Source organism: Cavia porcellus, unplaced genomic scaffold (genome assembly GCF_034190915.1).
Source record: "Cavia porcellus strain 051 isolate PalLab524CR breed Dunkin Hartley unplaced genomic scaffold, mCavPor4.1 scaffold_6, whole genome shotgun sequence".
Taxonomy (NCBI): domain Eukaryota; kingdom Metazoa; phylum Chordata; class Mammalia; order Rodentia; family Caviidae; genus Cavia; species Cavia porcellus.
The window spans coordinates 26,030,741-26,046,570 of NW_026947489.1; the positions used below are offsets into that span (position 1 = coordinate 26,030,741).

A 15,830-nucleotide genomic window follows, 5' to 3' on the forward strand; every position below is an offset into this window, starting at 1 on the left:
AGACAAAATACCTGACACCCAAAGTTAAAGGGTGAAGGTTTATTTAAAGTTTGTAGAGGTTTCAATCTATAATTAGCTGACTCCAAATCAGGGTGATACATGGTAGAGGGGAACAGTTTGTAGTGGTAGAAGACAGAAAAAGCAAAGAGAGAGAGTAACTAAAACAGAATTTGGTACCAGAGAAATGGGGTCACTGCAGTGACCTTACCTGGCCGTGTGGCTCAAAAGCCCTTGGAATTAACTTATTGGAAGAGAAAGAGTTAGGAAAGGTTCAGAGATGCCAGCTGAAAAGGTAGTGCTGAAATGCCTTAGGCTGTACTTACAGGAGATTCTGGTTAGAGTTCAAAACATCAAAAAGCTAGTAAAGACCAGGCTAAGAAGGTTTCTGCTGGGAAGAATGACCACATTGGCTGTTGGACTCCAGATGATGTGTATTATGGATTGGCAGAAAGTCTGTCTGCATTTTGCTTGTGTCCAGAGACTTTGCCTGAGACAGAGATTAACGGAAATGGACTAATTCATCTGGCAGAAGAAATTTCAAGGCAGTCTAATGTTGAGGTGGTGACATGGCTACTGTTGGGGGCTTTTAGCCAGATCTACTTTGAGAATAAAAAACAAAGAGCCCAGCAGAGTGATTTAAAACATTGTGAGTTTGGCTAGAAAGGAAGCTCCATTAAAGCTATGGACTGCAACAATAGTGCAGAGGAGATCTTCATGACTGAGAAGGAACAGGAGAACAAAAAGATGGCCTGAGGTCCATCTCACAAGAATCAGCAGGACCCCATCCTTTGCAGCCTCAAAATTGTAAAAGTTAAAGACTTTTCTTTGAGAAGAAAGCCTAAAATCACCATGCTCCACAATGATGGTAGCCTAGAGCATTTGTTCTTTGGAATTGGATTTAGAATGTTCAGCAACTCAGGAACTCAATCCTACAGCCAAGAAAGAGAGAAGCTTGCAGTTTCTGCTAGCAGCAGACTTTGACATCATCCATGTGATGCTGGATTTAGGTGCACACAGAATGCAAGAGTTGTAGGGTCAGGAAGGCTTCTACCTAGATTTCAGAAAAAAAAGCCTGGAAGGCCAAGCACTATGCCCCTGAGAAAGCAGAGAATGAACCTATAACTGTGAAGCCAAAGGTGCAAGGAGACCCCCAGAATTTTGGAGAAACCAGGAAAGTGGATTGTTCAAGGAGAACTGCAAGGAGGCAGCAGAACAGGCCCAAGAGAAAACCCGCAGAAGCTAAAATCACCAGAAGTGCCATGGGGTGGCGCTACCCAAGCCCTTTGGAGTTCACATCTTGCCACAGATTGCCTCAAATGCTGCACGTGGAACGACAGCACTTAATGTTTGCCCTACTGGAGTTTGAACTTGCTTTGGCCCCATTCTTCTGTATCCCACTGTATGTGACTTTTGGAATGGAAATGTCTATCTTGCACCATTGAATATTGGAAATGTTTAACCTTCTTTTCACTTGTACAGAGGCTCACAGCTAAGAGTTTGCCTTAAATCTCAGAGGAGATTTGGGACCTGGAATTCTCGGCAATGCTGAAACCATTAGGATTTTGGCAACTCTTAGAGATGGTATTTGTTTTCTTTCCCCCAGAAAACTGAGCTTCTTGGAGGATAGGATGGTCTTATTCATCTTCTTAGCTTCACAGGCCTCTCACACTATCAAAGTTTAATAAATTCAGGGACCATGCACTGAGGCCAGGTGGGCACCAGTGTAGAGCAGTGTGGGACTGCTCTGGTGGACCTGCAGCAGCTCTGGGTATAACAGGCAGTGGACACCATGGTGAAGAGTGTAGAGAGGAAGATTTGAAAGATGAAGGTCCTCATGTTCTGGTGCAGTGACAACTGCTGTGAGGACAACTAGGTGTTCACTGCCACTCACCTCTAGCTCAACCCCAGGCATTGGTGAACAGTGAGTTGGAAAAGTTCTAGGACCACCTGGCCAGTGAACCACGCATTGAATGACAAAGCCAAAGATTCAATGGATGCAGGGGAAGGAGCTTCAAATGAAACAGCAGCTGGACAGTTATGTGGCCAGATGTGTGGATAACCACATTCCAACTATGACCAAAAAGTTGAAGGGGTCTTTCTCATCCATTAGCAAATAAGTCATTGCCAGTGGCCATCAGGGATGAATGCATGAATTTAGTTTTTTTAAAAGAATGAGGGGCTGGGGACTTAGCTCAGCGGCATAAGTGCCTGCCTTGCAAGCAGGCAGTCATGTGTTCAATCCCCAGTACCAATAAAAAATGAAAAAGACCAAAAAAAGATGGGAATTTTAGTCTTTTTAAGTAAACTTTATGAAGAAACAAAGGATGACAGCAAATTTAGGACATATTTCACTTGTCTCTGGATCCTGGTTCCTCTGTTTCCTAGAAAACGAAGTGAAAAAAATTGATGCTAAAATTTGGATCAAAGATAGCACAAGGGAGCACAGTAGAACCTAAATTTCACATGGCCTTATCCTGGCAGCAGAGATCTCCCTCATACAGTCAATAGCCCTTCAAGGTACCAGATTACTCTTAATACACAGATACCAGCAAGCTGGCTGGTTCCTCCAAACTGCCTGTGACCTGGCAGAGATGCAAGAGAGGTGTCTCTGTAGCCAACCTCCTACTTCCTATAAGTATTTTATGTAAGCTCTAAAAAACTTCATATTATTAATTTATAAAGGGGAGCCAGGCATGGTGGGGCACATGCCTATATTCCCAGCACTCTGGGAGGCTGAAGCAGGAGGATCACAAGTTCAAGCCCAGCCTGGGAAATTTAGTGACATAAGGGGACTCTATTCTAAAATAAAAACCTTGAAAAGGACTAAGGATGTAGCTCAATGCAAAAGCCCAGGTTCAATTCCCATATAAAAAAGAAAGAGAAAAAAGCAAGGAATCTTTCTGTAGAGTCTCCCTAGTGTTTCATAGCTCCGAAGCATCTATAGCATAAGTTCTAAACTCCCTAATCGACCTTTCTATCTTTAGTTCTTACTTCTTCACACAGGCAAATTACTCATATTAATGTGTGCATGGTGGCAGCTCACTTTAACTTTTACTCCTATTTGGTTCCTGCTCTTACAAAGCTAGGTATTTACTTTGACTGCTTGTGAGGTATGAAATTCCTAGTACTATAACTGGAACGTATTTATCACTTAATAGCAGGTATTAGTATGATCGTGCTTCAGTCTTGAGAGTGCATGTCATGGCATCACTCTGTCTGGTGCTTATACTCCATATCTTTATCAAATTTTCCTTTCTGATGAGTTGTACAAAGAATGAAGTACCAAAACTCAGTGTCTCAAAAAAATCTATGAGAATAGTGATCACATTGCTGGTTGCCTGTGGAGGATGAGGATTGTCTAGAAAGCAGCATAAAGAATTTTCTGGGGTAAAAGAACTGTACATTTTGATTGGGGTGTTGGCCATAACAGTGTATATATTTGCCCACAGTCACCTACTTAAACAACTAAGATGAGTGTATTCCGCAAAACTGTAAAAATTTACCTTGATTTTTTTTAGTCAGTACTAAGGACTTGAACCTAAGGCTTCCACACAAAGCTATAATCCCATCTCTCTTTTTTATTTTTTATTTTGAAACATGGCCTCACTAAGTCATTAAGATGTCCAGGTCGAACTTGAGATCCTCCTGCTTTCACCTCCCAGAGTGCTGGGATCATGGGCATGCAGAAGTTCCAGCTTAGGGGCTGGGGATTTAGCTCAGCGGCATAAGCACCTGCCTTGCAAGCAGGCGGTCGTGAGTTCGATCCCTGGTATCGATAAAAATGAAAAAGACAAAAAAAAAAAAAAAAAGAAGTTCCAGCTTAACTGAATTTCTTTAAACTGTTAAAATCCCTATACTTTTCTTTCCCACTAAATTGAACTAAAAACTCAGATGTTTACAGCAGCTTGACAGGGGTCTTAAGTTACTTTTCTTATTTCTGAGACACAATATCTGACACCCAAAATTAAAGGAAGAAATATTTATTGCTGCTCACAGTTTGTCGAGGTTTCAGTCCATGCTTGCTCCAAGACAAGGTGGCATGGCAGAGAAGCATGGCAGAAGGGAAACACTTCCTGGTGGGCAGAAGGAAACAAGGCCCCAAACCAGTGAAGTGGCAAGGAAGCAGCAGCAAGCATCAACAGCAGCCCTCTTTCTGTCCCTTATGTTTTATCCAGGCTACTCACACTTAGGGTAGAACTTACACTCAGGATGGGATACCCTTAATCCTAGCATCACACCATGGATGGACCCCAGCATCACACACTTAAATCTAGCATCATACAATCTAGTTCCAACCGTCTCTGAATAGCCCCATCTATCACCACATGAGGCTTTTGGGGGACATCTAGACACAAGCCATAACAGCAGTAAAGTCAAATATGTGAATAGATTAAGTAGAATATATAGGGATGATCAAGGGCTGCCAGCAAACTGGAGAAAGTATATTCTTTACCATGATCACATGGATAATACGTGCAAAAGCAGAACCCATATTTAACAGGTACCACAGGTGTTTTGATCAATAGTCAAGTTTGTGACACACTTGCTATGCCAGAAATTAATAATCTCCAAAACAGCATACATAAGATGATCTATTAGAGTGTAGGAAGAGGATATTTAGAACTATTTTCCAATTTTTTTTCATTTTCATATACATATTTTTTCATTTTAGGACACCAAAAGGAACCCACTGAATAGTATTTGTCACATTTATTTTGCATATTATCTAGCTGGTCAAATGACTGAGGTAAGAATAAGGGCAATGTACAAAAATTGCAGTGAGTAGACTAGCACTATAGGCACTGCCCCAGTGGTACCACTGAGCCTCCTGGAGCAAGCAGCAATGCTTCTACAGTTGCTCTAAGGCAGGAAAAAGTTTTACTGCACATTTTGTTCTGGCCAAAAACGAGAGAGTACTGGAGAAATCATATCCCCTGTCATTCTAAAATTCAGGTTAATTTTTGATGGTCATATGAATATCTGTTGTAAAAAAACACACATATACACACACAAACAGAGTTGTGGGGTCCCTTGGTGCTTTCCAAGAACTGCAACCCAATCAAGCTATTTTTTGCTAACAAAGAAGGATGCCCACTTGCTTAGCTGACCAGTGTGTTGGAAAAGAAGCATACCCCAATTGCCAAGGTGAAGGAGACAGCCCTTCTATGGCCTGACAGATGAGTTTGAGATCACAACTTTGTGCCAGTAAGCCTAGACAACTCAGTCGTATGGCCTGACAGGCCACCAGGCATACTCCTACCGCTGAGGTAGGACAGTTGTTCAGAAAGAACTGATTTCCTTCTATTCCAATAGAATCAGAGAAACCAGAGAAAGCCAGAGATAGTACTCTGCCAGATCCATTAACTAAAATAAAATTTCTATTGCTCTAGAGGAGAGTCAATAATTTTGTCTACTTAGTAAACAATATAATTGCTGCTTGAGCAAGAATGAAATGTAGCTGGGCATAGTGGTAAACACCTATAATACCGGCCACTTGAGGGCTGAGGCAGGAGGACCAAAACTTTGAGTCCAGGGCCAGCGATATAGCTCAGAGACACAGTACCTGCCTAGCAAGTGCACGATCCTAAATTCCATACCTGCTACCAAAAAAAAAAAAAAAAACTTCAAGTCCAACCTGAGGCATTTAGCCAGACCCTATCTCAAAACAAATTTTTAAAGGGCTAGAGATGTAGCCAGTGATAAAGCACTTATATAACATTCACAAGGCTCCAGGTTCCCTCCCCAACACAAGAAAAAAAGTCATTTGTCTCACCGAATTCTTTGTGCCTACGTGGTCCACCATCTGTAAAATGCCGCCCTTACCTTATTTATACAGCTCCAAATGTACCCTTGTGGTCAACTAAAATCTGATTATGAGAAAAGGAGGTAGAGTGGTGCATTTTCTGTTGCTAACAACAACACCATAAACTGCTGTCATGGCTGGAGGCCTGAAAAAGTACTTCGGCAAGATGAGATCCCCAGGGAAAAGAACACACGTGAGGCCACAGCAAGAGAGCAGCCTGTGTCTTTATTGTTTTATTCTCATGTAGGTGGTTATCACATATTTAATTCTTCCATGGTAACTGACCTAGCACATGCATACCTGTCTACTGCTAATTCATCCTTGTATAACTGTTCCTGTGGTCTGCACTTGCAGGGTTTCATCCTCAAAGATAGCCAGAGGCATTCTTATCTGTCCCCCTGAACTTTGAACCATGAAGCAGTCAGACATCTCACCCCTCCAAAGGTCAGGAGCAAGTTGTCTCTTGTGAGCAGCCCATAGAATAGACCCCTATGCACAAAGGCCACAACAACACAGGGAACAACAGAACACTGCCGCCATAGTGCAGCTGATGGCTAGCCAGCAGCAGGTGGATCCCAAGCATTCCCACCTCCGGGTGAGGGGGCTTCCTTACACTATAGTCAGCCAATCAAGAGACATTGTTTTGCAAAACCACCTTTTTCACTTGAGAGGGCTCATTCATGAGCAACATCAAAGCCTGTCATGTAACACTAAGGGCCTGGACCATATGTTGAGCAAGGGCTTCAGCTTGCAGGGCTAGGTCTATGGTCTCTGCCCTTGGCAACATCAAGACTGTTGGATAAAACCACCAGGCCACCCATTCAGTATAATGTTGCCTGTGGTACACAGCATCCCAATTGTGAGTGTGCCATAGCTAGGTATCAGCCAGAGGTCCTTTTTTTTTCTCTGTAGAGGACCTAGGTGTCATGACCTGTAATCCATCGTGTATTGTTTCCTGTGCCATAAACGACATGGGTCCTGTAGGCCACTCAGTTACCAGCAGACTAGCTGAAAAGGAGGCCCACTGTTGGAGGCATGTGCCCCGACCAGCTTTCTATAGGGTGTTTAGTATTTTTAAGCAAAAGGATCAGTGTGTTGGAAAAGCATACCCTCAATTACTTCATTGTGAGAGTAATGTCACCACAGACCCTGTCACTTGTTCAGAGCCACTATAGGTCCTCTTTGCTTTTACCAAGGTGATGTGCAGCCTGTATGTCAGTGTATTGTGGTTGTCTCCAAGCTGTGGCTGAGCCTGGCCTCATTTGGGTTCTCAACACGAGCCACCAGTCACCAGTCATTTGCACCCTGGCGCAATGCTACAAGTACCCGGCTTGTTTTTTTAACATTAGATTTTATTGGTACATTTTAGATATACACAACAATCACATTCATCATAGAGAATTTGTACCTGCATGTGATATAACTTCTCTTTCCCCACGCCCCTACCCTCGCTTCAATACCTCCTCCCCTCTCCATTTACAAAGCTTTGTTTCCATGTCTTCCTTCTTCTCTCATTTTTAAAAAATTTTCCCTTTTTTCCTTTCCCCTCCTCTTTTTTGTTTCCTCTCCCCATCTGAACATTTTCCTATTTCAAAATATATTCTGGTCCTTATTTACACTTTAAACAAGGACCAGAATGTATTTTGAAATAAGTGCCTCTTTTTTAAGGAGGCTGTTTTGTTGTCTTATCTGCTGCTAAGCCCGCAGCCAGGAGATCTGTCCAGATCTGGCGGACAGGTTAGTCCTGCAAGGCTGGGAGACACCTGCCTTTTGTTTTACCGCTTCTCTAGAAACTCCTCCAGCGACAGGCAGAGGTGGGCGGTTCTTCTGGTCCCACCTCCCTGAGCTAGGAGCTCCACTGTTTTTAGACTCCAGCCGAACCCTCAGAACCTAGGGCTGTTCGGGATCGTCCTTGTAGTTTTCGTCTATCTTCAGTTCGGGGCAGTTTTCTCTGGGCAGAGAGTCGCCGCAGTGGTCACTCATCTGCGAGGCGCCCCAGGTCCTGGCGGAAGAGGCTGCATAGGTCTTACGTTCCCTTGGCGCTTTACTTTTACGTCACCGGTGGCGCCAACGCAGGCCCGCGTCTGAGCCTTGGGTGCCTGCCAGCCCGCCCTTCAGGTTCAAATCTTTTATCATTGGTTCGCTAACCGAAGCTGCGCGTTTGTCAGTCCGTTTGTTCAGCGTGCGCAGAGGCTCCAGATGGCTCAAGCCCAAGTCTGTGAGTTGTTTTTTAGCTGCTGCGGGGCCTCAACCCGAAGGCCTTGTCAGCCCACTTCGCCCTTCACTTATGCGGCCTGGCCGGCCTAACCTGCGGCTGTTTTTGCCGCAGAGCCTCTTTCACGTCCACCGTCGGGCCATCGGCAGTAATATCAAAGCCCTCTCCCAGGAGTTCGGGAAGAGAGAGCACGTCCTGTGTCTCACAAAGTGGTCTCCGCGGCAACCAGCTGTTGTTCCAAATCCCATCCGTTGCACGATCTTTTTGATCTGTGTGGGCAGGGAGCGGACATTGTTTTTGTTTTTGTGTTTCTTCTTGCTCGGCATCTCAGGGCCTCTTATCACGTTGGGCCCAGTGCTGTCGCAAGGAAGCCTTCCTGCCCCGGGACCTGCTGGCAGCCCTTTTTGTTCCTGTCTCGGCCATCTGGTGTCCTAGTGCCGCTGGTCAGGACGCCCTTCACGGAGCCCAAGGACTCCCTGGCCCTAGCCTCCCGGGCAGAGCGCATCAGTACAACTGCAGGCGGGCCACTCCCTGCCAACTCATTGTGGGAGGGAGGAATTTGTGTGTCTAACCATCCCCCAGTTCCTGACAGCATCCCAGTCTCGGAACCCTCCAAGCCGCGAAAAAAGTGGCTATAGATAACCAAGGCGAGGCTGGGTGGGGGAGGGGTGCGTCTCAGCGCTACTACCCCTGGGATGTTCCTCACCACCAGAGGGGGACACGTGCACCTCATCATCCTGCCAACTATGTCAACTGTCTTGGCTGGACGCTTGAATAAATAATTCCCCAGGGGAGGTCCCCAGGAAAAAGCTAAACTACATAGTGGGACCCTGTCTCAACCAAAAATAAGTAAAGGGCAGGCAGCAGCAAGAGAGCAGCCTGTGGCTTTATTGTTTAACTCTTACACAGGTGATTATGACATTTATATACTTCTATGTTAACTGACCTAATGCATGCGTACATCCTTGTATAACTCTTCTCTGGTCTATGCTTGCACTACACAGCTGAGTGGTGTCTCCAAAGTTAGACAGAAGCGTTCTTATCTGCCCCTTGAGCTGTGAAGCCTGAAGCAGTCTGTCCAGAGTAGTGCCCAGTCATTATTTAAAAAAAAAAAAAAAAAAAAACGAGCTGGGTGTATAGCTGGGTGGTAAAGCACATGTTTAGCATATGCAAGAAACGGATCAAACTCCAGCACCAAAAAAAAAGCTTACTTTGGCTCATAATTCTGGAGGTGCAAGGTCAAAGGGTCATATCTGATTAATGGTCACCTTGCTGGCAAGAGTCCCAGTGAGTGATGGGTATCACATGGGTAGAGACAAGGAGTGTGAATGTGTGTGTGTTTGTGTGTGTATGATTTCTGTCTTATAAAGCCTTAATGGTCTTATACTAATCACTTCCCAAAGCCGCCCACCCTCTCAGCACCACAGCTAATTAAGTTTCTGTCCTCTTCATACCTCACAATAGGGATTAAATTTCAGTACTTGAAACCTGTGGAACACTCATACCACAGCAAAAGGGAAATACTTTGAGAACAACCACCAGTGTCTGGTGCCTTATGGCAACCAAAATTCAGCCCTACACCATAAAACTAAAGGAAACAAAAGGGCTCAGAGCACATGAGAAAAAGTTTTTTATATTTGCCAGATAGACTTTTTTTTTTTTTTTTTTTTTTTTTTTTGTCGTTTTGAGACAGTTTCATTATGCAATTCAGGCTGGCCTTGAACTCACTTTGTGGCCCAGGCTGGCTTCAAACTCCCATCGGTCCTCCTGCTTCAGCCTCCCAAGTGCTGGGATTACAGGTGTGTACCACCATACCTGGTCTAGAATTTTTAAAATTGTTAAAATAGCATTGGTTGAGGCAGGAGAATTGCTGTGAGTTTGGAGCCAGCCTACACTAGAAAGTGAGTTCAAGGCTACCCTGAAGTGCATAACAAGATCTTGTCTCAAAAAGACAAAATATTAAATAAAATAGCATTGGTTGCTAGTACCCATGGTTCCTACATGGTGGGAAAACCCAGCAAATATTGATGCTGGTTGATTTATTTATTTATTTATTTATTTTCCTCAAACTAAGCAAATTTTAGTGCACTTACGGGAACTGTGCAGCATTAGCTACAGAAGATGTGGCCATATTCTGTGTCAGTATGTGGGGTGTGTGTGTGTGTGTGTTGCTGAGGATCATCCTCAGGGCCTTACACATTGTGGGAAACTGCTCATACTGTCAAAGCTTGGGAAATCTGAGGACACCTGAGGAAGTGAATCCACAGTCGAGTGCAAGCACTGAGTGAGATACACTTATGTAACCATGACTTAGCATTAGATAACCACGGGTGCACTGGTTAGGGTAGCAGAGAAGAATGTAAGTATGTGATAATGACATGTATGAGAGTTAAACAGTAAAGATGTAGGCTGCTCTTGCTCTGCTCTCCCCTTAACTGTTTGCTGTGTTACTGATGTCTGCCTCTGCATGCTTTCTTTGGAGACCTCACACATGAAAAAACTCCTTCAGCCCATTCAACCCTGACACACATGCTAAGCAACCATTCTCCAACCAGGCTGTATCCACAGCCCTGCGCCCACCTTCTGTAAAGTATATGTGTTATCTGCCCAGTTAAACTTGAGTACCCATGCATGTAAATTTGACACTGGGTATAATCAAAAAGTGTATGACTTAGGATCTGTTCTCCCAGGGCACTAGGAGACTCGGTCACACATAGAACCCCTCCTCATCACTACCTACTACATAACTGCTAGTTTGACCTTGATGTAAGCTTGCTTTTCCCCTTAGCCTCCTTCTTCCTTCAGTAATCATAATAGTAGTGGTGAGTTAGGCCAATCACTAGAGATTGTACCATTTATAGGTAAGGTCGCTACTTCCCCAAATTCTACCAATTCTGCATCTGAGGCCATATCAGGAGGTAACCCCCTTTAGCTACAGAGAGCTCAGGATTGACTGGAATCCACCTGCTATCACAACACTAATACACTGTGCTTTTTCAATCTTAAGTGACTCATGTCAAAGTTTAAAGGAAATGTTAATGTCTTCTGTGCCCCACAGACATTGATCATGTTTGCACTTACTTAAGAATTTAGGAGGAAAAAAAGAATTCTGAACTCAAATTTTTGGGTATGTTTGAATTCTGAGTCTTGTTCAAGTGTCTCTGTGTCTACCAGCACAACTGTGCTTCTAAAAGGGTTGAATCTCCTGGAACCCTTATAAAACAGTTCAGTCTAATTTTTTTTCAGTGCTAGGAATTAAACCCAGGGATGCAATACCATTAAGCTAAACCCCAACCCTTTAAAAAGAAAAACTTCAGACAGGTTTTTGCTAAGTTTCCCAGGAGATCCTCAAACTTACAGTCTTCCTGCCTCAGCCTCCCAAGTCACTGGGATTATACGACTGTGCCCCTATATTTGGCTCAGTCTTAATTTTTAACTGAAAACAATGACAGAAAAACTGAACATCGATAACGTCTAAAGTGAGAGTGACAGTATCTGTATAAAATGTGTGTGTATACTGTGGAGGACCACCAGGATGACTCTCCTGAAAGAAGACTATTTGTCTCCATTTTGGCTAGCCCTTGTCTTATGTCTCTGTATTGATATATACAGAGCTAGGTAGGAAAATACTCTACCCCTCCATTGGCTTTGAGCAATGTAAACAGGTCTGGCTGAGGCAATGATGTGTAGCCTTTGAAGCAATGGATAGGTCAGTGATGCCTGCCTCTAGCTCCCTACTACTAAGTGTGAACGAGGCTAAAAAAAAAAAAAAAAAGCTGTGCTGTTGGCTGGGATTGAGCCTCGAGAAAGAGGTCATGATGTCCAGGGAAGGAAGGCCAGATATCAAAGCTGAGGCAACTGACCAAACACCCAAAATACTTCCTTGTCGGTGTCGCTCCCGGCCGGCAGGAAGAACACACGACAAAATCTGGCGGTGGCGAAGTATTCTATTTTATTTCTCTCCTCCTTCACAGTCTACCCCGGGACTCGTCCCGGCCGAAGCCTCTGTTGGTCCGCTCCCCGCAGCTCCTTCCGTGCTTCGCTCTACAGTCTGTCCCGAAGCCTCTACCGGTCCGCTCTCCGCGGCTCCTTCCGTGCTTCTCTCCTACAGTCTGTCCCGAAGCCTCTACCGGTCCGCTCTCCGCGGCTCCTTCCGTGCTTCTCTCCTACAGTCTGTCCCAAAGCCTCTACCGGTCCGCTCTCCGCGGCTCCTTCCGTGCTTCTCTCTCCAGGGGTGGAGGTACTGGCTATATATAGGATTGTGGCCTCCAATCAAATCAAGGCGGGTCACGTAAGCTGATTGGCTAGCAACATTAGTGGGGTGATAGGGATCAGGAAACAGGAAACAGGCGCCACACAGGCGGGCTCGATGAGAGGGGTAATCTAGCTCAGGCTTTTGTACTTTCCTACAGGCCTCGCAATCACCGCGTCTGATGACTTGACAGTGCCACGGCTCCCAACACTTCCTCAGACTATGTGATGAGGATTCATCCACCCTGGAGGCTATCTGTTAGCAGAATGCAGTACTCTTCCTGCATACCTCTCTCTGCATATTGCAGGGGAGCTATCATGCCTTCTACCTAGCCCAGCTCACCGTACTCACTCCTGCCATTCTCTTGGTAATCAACCTCATCACTCCCCTTTTCACAAATGAATAAAACCCCTATTTGTCCCTGGGTTGTGGCCTTCACACAGTTACTATTTTTTTTTTTTCTGACTGGACTCAGAACTCCCTTGGCTCCCCACAACTGCAGATATGTATTTGTCTCTTTATTTTTGCCATGGGTTGCACTGGAAAGGGTAAATTGGTATTCACTTATTAGAATTCCAATAACTTGGGGCTGGGGATTTAGCTCAGCGGCATAAGTGCCTGCCTTGCAAGCAGGCAGTCGTGAGTTCGATCCCCGGTACCGATAAAAAGGAAAAAGACAAAACAAAAAAAAAATTTCCAATAACTTTTCCCTGGAATTATAAACTCCTCCAAACTGAGACGAGGCTGGAACTGGCTCCTTGGAATATATGATACATAACAAAAGCTTTTTAACAGTTATCTACTCTTGAAACTGAGTGCGTATCCCCAGCATTCCCTAATGATAGTAGGGAAAAGGAAAATCCAAAAGCAATTTACATAAAGAGACGCACAACCTACTTAAGCACCAACAGAGAGTCACTACTTCATCCAAGAGCCATTAAGACCTCAAAGAAGCATTTTTTATAAAGTAAAAGTAGAGAGATTGAAATGCTCTTTACATATTTGAGTTTCTAATAACAAATAAGAAATGAACCATTCTGTGTACGTGCAGACCAACTTGCCCAGAATTCTCTAACAACAGTTGGACTTTCGAAATTTTATCTCAGACTATTCTAGGAAAGAGGGGAGAGAGTTGAGCACTGGTCAAAGAAACACTTGGTTGGAGTATAGGCTCTGAAATTTTGGGGTACTTGACTTAGAAAAGTTACTTACGTTACTTCAGTTATGTAACTTCAGTTCAAAACTTCAGTGTGTAAATCCTTTTTAAAATTTGTTTTTAAATTTTAAAATAATGCATCATTAGTCATTAGGGAAATACAAATCAAACCATAATGAGCTATCTTCCCATGCCCAGTTGAACAGCACAAATCAAAAAGATAAATTTCGGAGAGAATTTAGAAAAATTGAAATTTTTACTGTTGGTGGGAACATAATACATCCAGCTTTGGACTGAAGCTTGGAAAGTTATCTGGCAGTTCTTCAGAGGTTAAATATACAGTTACCATGTGACCCAGCAATTCCTTTTCTAGGTACAGTATGTACCCAAGAGAACTGAAAATTTATAACCTCATCAAAAAACTTACATATAAAACACTGATGACATTATTCATACAGTGAAAAAGTAGAACCAGCACCCATACCCATTCCCCAAAGAGAATATGGACTATTATTCAGCAGTAAAAAGGGTAAGGGTTACCTTCAAAAATAAACTAAAACCATTAAAATTAAATTAATCATCACACATAAAACTGTAAATAGTTCAGAACTTTCTAGAAGTAATACACATCTTTTTAAAATTCACTTCTAAGTTTCTTTTTTTAAAATACAGTTTGGGGCCAGGGATATAGCTCAGCAACACAGCACCTGCCTGGCAAGCAGAAGGCCCTGAGTTTAATTCCTGACACCAAAAAAATAAAAATAAAAATAGAATTGTTGTTGTTGTTGTTTTGGTTTTTGTGCTACTGGGGACTGAATACAGGGCTTCACCCTTCCCAGCTCTCTTCTTATTTCAAGACAGTGACTCCCTAAGCTGATACATTTTTCAGGCTGAGCTCAACTTCCCAAGCTGCTGTAATTTATATATATATTACCAGGAATCAAACTCATGACCTCATGCTTGCCAGGCAGGTGCTATGCCTCTTGAGCTTCCACCCCAGCCCACAGACTCACCTGTTAAAACACATTTAAAATCACTTTAAAATATTGAAAAAGTAAAATAACTTTTTTTTTTCTTTTTTATCGGTACCGGGGATCGAACTCACAACTGTCTGCTTGCAAGGCAGGCACTTATGCCGCTGAGCTAAATCCCCAGCCCCTATAAAATAACTTTTAAAATAACTCCTAGTTAAAATATTTTCTTAGAGTTTTGTGTTTTCTACATTTTCTATAACAGATTAATAGTTATTACCTAAAAACATGTTCTAAATTTATATTTTTTCACTTTGAAAATGGCCATACTTCCAAAATTATTATACAGATTTAACACAATCCCAATCAAATTACCAATAGCATACCTCACAGAATTAGAGAAGACAATCCTAAAATGTATTTGGAACCAGAAGAAACCTAGAAAAGCAAAAACAATTCTTCACAACAAAGGCAAGGCAGAGGGCATCACAAGCCCTGACTTGAAACTATACTACAAAGCTACTGTGATAAAAACAGCATGGTACTGGCAAAAAGTGGATTCAAGGATCAATAGAACAGATTAATTAGAAGATGCAGAAACAACTCCAACATACTCATCCATCTCATCTTTGACAAAGGGGCCAAACACTCTCACTGGAAGAAAGCCTCTTTTGAAAGTGGTGCTGGAAGGTGGGGCATAGTGGCATATGCCTGTAATCTTAGCACCGGGGAGGCTAAGGCAGGAGGACTGCCACGTGTTTGAGGCCAGCCTGGGCTATATAAGCAAGTCCAAGGCCAATCTGCACTACATGGTGAGACCCTGTCTCAAAAATAAGTAATAATAAGTAAAAATGGTGCTGCAAAACCTGGCTTTCCACATGCCAAAAATTAAACCTAGATTCCCTATCTCTCATGCACTAAAGTAAAATAGAAATGGATCAAAAATCTAAATATAAAACAGAAACACTATTTGAAAATCTGTCGGAAGATAAAATAGGTAGAACTCTTAAGATATAGGTGTCAGCAAAGACCTTATGAACAAATCCCAAATTTCATAGGAACTATCACAAAAAATCAACACCTGGGATCTCATTTTATTTAAAAGCTTTTGCACAGGGCTAGGGATTTAGCTCGGTGGCATAAGCTCCTGCCTGGCCTGCACGAGGTCATGAGTTTGATCCCTGGTACAAAATAATCTTTTGCACAACACAAGAAACCACCAACAGAGTAAATAGACAAGACATAGAATGACGAAAAAATTTTGCCAGCTATTTCTCAGACAAAAGACTAATATCTAGAATATATAAAGAATTCAAAAATGTCAGATTCCCCAAAATTTAAAGACCCAGTCCAAAAATAGAAGTCCAAAATGAATAGACACATCTCAGATGAAGTAAAAATGGTAAATAAATGTATGAAAAATTGCTCAACAT

The 15,830-nt window shown here is 43.1% G+C and overlaps 1 long non-coding RNA gene and 1 pseudogene across 1 annotated transcript; both read left to right on the plus strand.

The window, feature by feature from the left end:
• Nucleotides 1–277: 277 nt before the first annotated feature.
• LOC111758472 (protein FAM136A-like) lies at nucleotides 278–2,117 on the plus strand (annotated as a pseudogene).
• A 5,491-nt stretch (nucleotides 2,118–7,608) lies between these two features.
• Nucleotides 7,609–12,692, plus strand: LOC134476394 (uncharacterized). The gene is made up of 2 exons (XR_010047992.1): nucleotides 7,609–8,021; nucleotides 12,431–12,692. It is a non-coding gene; the product is annotated as an uncharacterized LOC134476394 (long non-coding RNA).
• Nucleotides 12,693–15,830: the final 3,138 nt, after the last annotated feature.